Genomic DNA, 7,877 nt, shown 5'->3' with positions numbered 1-7,877 from the left:
TAGTTTTTAGCATGGGAAAAAGTGTTTTTGTAGTTTTGTCAGTTTTCGTTTGTGACAAAAATGATATTATGTTTAGGTTTGTAATTTGTGAATTACATTAGGGGTATAATAGACATTATACCATTTTGAATGAACCATCTCCATTCAAATGATCCAAATTGGTTCAGCTGAATGGACTTTAAAATTAAGCCTAAATTTCCAAAAGTCATCCGGATGATCCATCTGAATGAGTTGCACTTTTAGTGCCTAAACAAACAAAACTCTCATCTTCATCCAGATGGCTCATTCAGATGGAGAAACAAACAGACCCTTCATCTTCCACCTTGAGTCCTGAAGTAATCAGCAAATGGCTTTCGAAGATATGAGGTATTGCAACTGTTGATCTACTTCATGCTCAAACACGCGATGGAGATATTACTGTCGGAATCTAGTGTTGTTACTTCATACTATTTTGGTTGGACAACAAGCTCTGTTGCAATCTCCCTGACGTGCCTTGGCCTCACAGTGCTACCAATCAACATTCTTGTCGGGAGTTACATCAGTAACATGTTCGAAGACAGGTACATCTTCGAACCCTTACCTCAAACTGAAACTCTAGATCATATGCTTCTTGGTGATTGATATGCATTCATCTCTAACTGCAGGCAAATAATCCTTTTGACATCTGAGATCATAGTCTTTATCGGGATTCTCTTCAGTTTTAACATGTTTGTTCCACACACCGTACCACATACTTAATCTCTGGTCTAGTAATTTTCGTCGCTGCTGAAATACTCGAAGGTATACAAGTAAACAAACCTCTGTCTATATGTGTTTTCTTGAAGAAGCAACTGTTTCTAATGGCTTTTGTTTTGTCTATAAGTGTGAATCTTTTGTTGTTATCGCGGGTAATGTCATGGAGGCTATCAAAAGGAACATACAACAGAGGATTGCTGTCCACGGAAGCAGGAACGTTGGCTAGGGTTGTGGCGGATGCAACCATAACATTGGGAGGATACTTGGGAAGAAACCATCTGTTGAATGCAACTCTTCTCCCACCTTAAGCCCTTAATCAAAAAAAAAAAAAACAAAAAAAAGAACTCTTCTACCATCATTTGTTATCTGTTGTTGCTACTTGTTGTACTTATAACTTTCTCTACTGATATGTTTTAAGAGATTTTGCTACCAATTTTACAAAATAGAATAAAGAGACTGTGTTTGATCATCTCTTTGTTTGATTATTTGTTGTCACCAAGGTTCCTAATTCCAATGGTCGCATATGTGCTTGCATGTATCCACGGTAGGAACTAAACATAGTTGATATGTTACACTTTTCTATTTATTGAGAAATTAATTAAAATACCATAAGTTGGATATCAATTTTGAAAAATATTTTTAATCAAAAATATTCTAACTTTGGATTTAGAGTTTAATGATTATTGTTTAAAGTTTAGTATTTAAGTGGTGGGTTTAATTTTATAAACTTTTATAAATAATCTTTAAGCTTTTATAAATAATATTTAAACATTTATAAATTATTTAGGATGATTAGTCTAATTTCTTTTCATCACAAATTTAAGTTATTTATAAAAAAAATTATCATTTAAAGGTAAATTTGAAATATGGTATCAAAAGTTATAGGAAAATTAGAATTTTTCTTTATTAAATTGCAATAATTTAAAAGATATAAAATGGAAAGATATTTTCTTACTAATTTGAATTTTATTCTAAAAATTATCAAGTGAATTTTTCGTCCATAACCTATTTAATAGTGAAAAGACAATAAACAAAAAATCAAACGAGTAATAAAAGTGAGATATGTTCGACAGAGAGTCTGTCAACGTCAGATCGAAAAATCAGCCAATGATTTCTACTGGCACGTAACTACCGCTTTTGTTGACTGACGAGAAAATGGGCTTTTTCGTTTGGTTTTAATAATAATTAACCATGGTCCATATGAAGCCCACCTGTCCAACCCTAATCTTCTTCGACGAAGACGGCGATCGTGTCTGGCTCTTCCATTCCCTGCAATCTCTGTTTCTTCTCTGTATTTATCACAAAGTCTGGATCATTAACTTCTGTTCTTCAATCCTTTCTTAGTGGTTTTGTTCCACCTCCCCCATTGTTGCTTCTCCTATTTAAATCCTTCCCTCAAATGTTACGTCAAACCAAAATCTACCTCCTTGAGAGAAGATCAGGCTATGGCAATGAAACCTGCGAAATCCACCGGAAAGTCACCCCACCCTCGAATTTAATGACCTCTCACCAGGTCAGCCGAATCGGAACTCCGATTAATCGAATTTCTGGGAGTTGAGAAACACAGAAAAATGTTGGATTCTTATTGGCTTGGAACTGCTCCTCATCTTTGAACAAAAAAAGGTATAGCCATTATTCTTAATTTTGTGATTACACTCACTGTCAAGATGCTCGATATATTATATCAGCTACTACTGTATAGAGTTAGTTAAGTCAAATCGGTAAATCTGTTACACATGTATGTCATATCAGGCCAATAGACCATAAGCAAGAAGTACCACATGATGGTGCTATGTGTGACCTCCTATGGTCGGATCCTAAAGATACTGTTGATGATTAGGGGTTGAGATCAATGTGTGCTAGATTCTTTTTTGGCAGCTGTGTTTTCATGTCTTTTAACCACACACAACAACATAGATCAAGCCCACAACATAGACTACACCAGAACAAGTTAATATCAGATTTTACTGTGCCTTTCTTTGAAGCATCCTATTTAGTCGCTGCGCACTTCTTACTTTTCTTGTGGATATCTGTCTAGATTTTTTTTTTTAAACTCTGTACCGCAAGAAAAAAATGTTATTGTTACAACTTACAACCCATGGAAGCATGAGACCGTTCATATGAAGAGAAGATTGTTTGACAAAGGATTGGTTGTAAATTCTGATGGAGAATAAGGTATGTATCAGTCTATATGAAGATGCTTCATTATCTGGCTTCGCCTGTTTTGAGTTCATGATTTTTTTTGGTTCGTATTGAAAAGCAGTAAATGGTGTTTCCTCTGCCGCAGTTGGTCTTCATTGTATTGGACCTGTTGATAAATCACACAACCTTTTTGACCCAGGTATGATATGTGGTTCTCATGTTAGTTTCATTGTTTGCATTAAAGTTCAGCATCAAGTCCCTTAAGATTCCAGAGCTTTTTATTGAAGTTCCTGATAGAGAAAATAAAGGCTAACTAACGGCGCCTGATTGAATCTCTTTACATGTCCTTTCTAGATGATTTGGTTATGCAATATACATGAAGTGTTATTTAATGACATTAGTCATGATATTGAACAATTTTGGTTTCAGAGTACGGTGATGGCGGCTGTCACTTCCTTACTCAGTGATGGAATACACATTGGGGTTTTAGTCCGAGGGAAGAAGGCTAGAGATGAGAACAAGTCAACAACTCTCTATCACAGAGTGGTCGTTCGTGTAGAGAAAATCCAGGCAACCTAGGCTTCACCTTGGAGCTTGGTCCCGGAAAACTGTATGTACCTCTTTTAAGCTCTTATCATTTCTAATCCAACTGATTCCACAAGGAGAATTGGAGTGTTACAAGCTTTGTAAGAAATTTCATTTATTATTGCTGTTAGGAAATACAAGCAAACATAGTAAAAGTTTTTCAATATTTTTGTTATCAAGTATGTTATTAATTTGTTTGAGGATTGAAAATCTTCTAAGTTTAGTTTATTGAATTATTATATAAGCTGTTTTTTTTTTACGTTTGTATTTTTTATAAATTTTTATTTGTTTGGCAGTATATATAAAGAAGGATCGAATATTTTAGACCGGTTTAGCGATTTGTTCTCTAATTTGACATCAGTTTCAATGAGATAGAATAAAAACTTAGACAGAGGCAGAGAGGAGAAAATATGTTTGTAATGTGTTTGGTAATTTCTGATTTATCTGGTTGTTTGGTTGTTTCAGAAGAGAGTACACGAGAAAAAGGAAACATGAAGTTTTGTTAGGACGGTTGCTCAAAAAAAAGAGGAAGTTTTGTTAGGACTTAGGACTACTGAAATCATAAATTATTTATAAGTCAAAACATATTATTACTCGGGAGTTGAAATCTTTGGGTTTTATTTGCTCTTCCCATGACTGTGTTTTGTAGTTTACGATTTCTCCGTTTCTGAATTATTAGGTTTAAAGATTTTACGAACGGATTCATATTTAAGTAGAAGATGCATCATGTAAGGTTTAATTCGATTGTTTCTTAATTCTTCTAAACACTGAGATCTGAGTTTATGATGCATTGTGCAATTAATTAGGATAAAAATCATCGTCATTTTGTTAAAATTAATGTGTGAGATCGAGCTTAATGAGAAACATCAAATAAAATAATCCAATTTTTATGGGATTAAGTAGGTTGATAACCAAAATAAACAATATACTAAATAAATATTCCAATCAACAATTTTGAAGCTAACCTTACCCATTTTCCATATTTCTGAATAAACACAATTTCAGATTAAAAGGCAATTGTGCTAAACCAGTTGAGTAATAAAAATATTGCTAACAGCTTTTATCCTATAAATAATTATAAATTATATTTTGAAGATAAACATAAAAAAAATTATAAGGAATGGGCATTATGGAATGTACAACCACAAGATCTTTTTTATTAAAAAGGAATGTACAACCACAAGATCTTTTATCAAAGAGCTCACTTGGTTTACAGGGATGGATTCAAGCGCAAGGCTATGAAGGGGGTCAGGCTCAACATAATCAAGTTAGAATTATAAGGAACTTTTCAACTCATTGGGAACCTCCTCCTCAACGTTGGTACAAACTCAATTTTGATAGCAGTTTTCGGGTATCCTCTCATTGTGTTGGTATAGGCTGGATCCTTCGGGACTATGAAGGTAAATATATTGCAGTAGGTACATCGCAGGTTCATAATGTTCATTCTGCTTTCCAAGCAGAAGCAGCGGCTTTCCTTCTTTCCCTTCAGTTTGTATGGAGTAGTGGTTGGAGACAGGTTTGGTTTGAGAATGATTGTAAAGGTTTGGTCGACATAATTAATCAGGGACTTGACAGTGTGGAACTGGGGAATTTACTATCGAAAATTAGGCATTGGATGAGCAAACTTCCACTGTGTTCTATTGATTCCATTCATCGTGAGAAGAATCAAGCCGCAGATGCCTTGGCTAAGAAGTCTTATGATTATCATGATTATTCTAGATTTAATGTACCTCCTGAATGGTTAGTTAAGTATTTCTATTTCTCTTTTACAGCTTAATTAATAAAATCTTTTTAGTCGAAAAAAAAGAAAAAAAATTTGAATGCAAAAATTATATTTTTAAAACTAAAGTCTTATAACTTTGAAATAAACGCACAACCTGACAAAAATTCGGTTTCAAAGATTTTTGTGGCATACAAAATTAGATGCTATACTCTTTACATGATATAGTCTTTAGTGAAATATATTATATATGTATATATATATATATATATATATATATATAAATATGTAATCTGATTAACTTTATAAAAAAATTATTTACATTAACAATAAAGATTTTATAAGGAAACATATTAGGTTTGAATTGATAAATCTTTAACATTAAAAAGGAAAATAAGGACCAAAACATAAAAAGAATAATAAAATTTACAAAATTATGTATATTCAGAAAACAGATCATTTATTAAAAATATTATTAAAAATATATCATCAAATACTAATCAGTAAAAATAATTATTCATCTTTTGTCATACACATCCATGCAAATATGCAAATCATGAGTAACAATTTAAACTAATATGATAATATCTAAAAAATCGTAATGCAAAATTTCAAGTTACCATTATCTGTTTATTATTAAGTGCAATATAAATACAAATAATTCAAAATATCAAAAAGATAAAGCGAAAAAATGTATTGTACACTATCTGCGCTAGGCGCGGACAAATGATCTAGTAATAACTAATGGTTGATTAGTAATGATTGTTTTTTTTAACGTCTGATTAATTATGCTATTACAATGATGAGAAATATTACATAGACGATTCTACAGCCGACAATTCTACCATCATATGAGAATGTACGTCTGACTGCATCGCTCCGAGCCGCCATATGAGATCCATGTTCGATGATACGCCCTTGCACCATGCTGAAGACATCTTGTAACCCTTTTTCTCCATGTTCTACATAATTTGCGTTTTTTGGGATTTGAACCCCAGACCTCATGGTGTAGAAACATTAATGAACCTTTAGTCGAGCCACTGGAGCAAGAGGGCTTCCACTTAGTAATGATTGGTTAACAAAGCTTAAATAAATTACTTAAGACTGAAAGAGAATGGAAAACGCAAATAAAACATTTTTATTTGTATAAAAAGTATTGTTTCAACAATACAACACCGGGAAGAAGAAAACAAAAATTACAAAACACAATAATTTTTAGCCCGTAAACCCAAAAATACAATTTTTTAAAATTTCCTTTTGCTTTGCGTTTTTTTTAAGAGTTTAGGACCGTTACCTTAACAAATAACACTCTCAGGATTTTAAACTTTAACTTCGGTCTTCTTGTTCGGCTCAAACACGAACTTGATCAGAGATTCTTGGATAGACAACATCTTAGGGAACTCAGTCTTCAACTTAGCCGCATCAAGGTCGTTGTTACTCCTCGGAGACACAATCACTTTAGCTTGTTCCTCATTGTACTCTCTGTACATCTCCAAGATCTCGTTGGGGCTCACCACATCCGGGTTTGTGAAATTGTAGATCCCGATCAAGTTCCTCTTTGCTATCTCAATCGATAATGGAAGGAGCTCGTCAAGGATGGTCACTCGAGTTTGGGATGTCAACAACTTTCTCATACCTAACAATCTTGGCGATGAAGTTTCTTGGGTTTGATTGATCAGAAGAGATGGGCATTCGCCCTCACTGTGCACATGTTTCATAGTTCTTGAGCAGCTCTTCCACCTATTAATAGAGTTCCAAGATCAAATCAAGATTCCATCAATCAATAAACGTAGCTATTATGATGATAGTTCGGAGCAGATTAAACATTTTGAGAGCTAATTCAAGATCTAAGATCAAAGCAATCAATTGAATTAGATCTTTGTTAGACAAAATTCTTGAATATTTGGATCAGATAGTAAATAAATAAAGAATCGGGTTAAATCTGAAGTAATTCCATAAATAAAGGGATTTACAATATGAATAACAAATTCTCACGAATCCGAAACATTGAACTATAACAATTATAATTCTTCTTATAACAATTTGGGGCATAACTGAACGTTTTAAAACCTAATCAATCCCGCGAAGTGGAACTTAATTAGCTAAAATAAGAAACAGATCTAATCTCCAGTTTTTTTTAAACAAAGTGATCGGAAATAAAACTGAAGAAACTCTCACGAATCTGGAACATTGAACTATAACACCTATTTTGACCCAAAAAGAACTAGAGCCTCAACATTTCATATGTATAACAATTTGGGACCTAACTTAACATTTTAAAACCTAATCAATCACTAATTTAAACTTAAAGAGCTAAAACAAACACTACAAGAAAACATCAAGGATTCTGAGGGAAAAAATCGTCGGAATTTCGTCGGAATATCGTTATTGCGACGACATACCGACGAAACACGTCGTCGGAAATAATTCCTCGGAATTTATTTTTTCCTCGGAAATCCCTCGGAATTTTCCGTCGGAATTCCGAGGAAATAAATTTCCGAGGAAATTCCGAGGATCACTAGTTTGTCGGAAATGTCCTCGGAATATACCGAGGGAGAACTTCGTCGGTATAATTCCTCGGAAGTTCATCGATCGATGCGTTTTTGGACATATATACATCGATCGATAGGAGTATACCGACGGACATATTCCTCGGTTTATTCCGAGGAACTTTTCCCTCGGTATATACCGAGGG

At 33.6% G+C, this 7,877-nt stretch overlaps 1 long non-coding RNA gene across 5 annotated transcripts; it reads left to right on the top strand.

The window, feature by feature from the left end:
- The first annotated feature begins 1,941 nt into the window (after window positions 1–1,941).
- Window positions 1,942–5,198, top strand: LOC106337159. 5 transcript variants are annotated; one of them, XR_001268961.1, is made up of 4 exons: window positions 1,942–2,910; window positions 2,999–3,076; window positions 3,307–3,487; window positions 4,679–5,198. It is a non-coding gene; the product is annotated as an uncharacterized LOC106337159 (long non-coding RNA). The 5 variants fall into 5 exon arrangements; XR_001268962.1 differs by lacking the exon at window positions 4,679–5,198 and adding an exon at window positions 3,931–4,388; XR_001268960.1 differs by lacking the exon at window positions 4,679–5,198 and adding an exon at window positions 3,928–4,384.
- The last annotated feature ends 2,679 nt before the right edge of the window (window positions 5,199–7,877 follow it).

This window comes from Brassica oleracea, chromosome C4, assembly GCF_000695525.1.
Source record: "Brassica oleracea var. oleracea cultivar TO1000 chromosome C4, BOL, whole genome shotgun sequence".
Classification (NCBI taxonomy): Eukaryota; Viridiplantae; Streptophyta; class Magnoliopsida; order Brassicales; family Brassicaceae; genus Brassica; species Brassica oleracea.
Note: the sequence above shows the minus strand (reverse complement) of the source record. Positions and strands in the feature narration are given on the sequence as shown.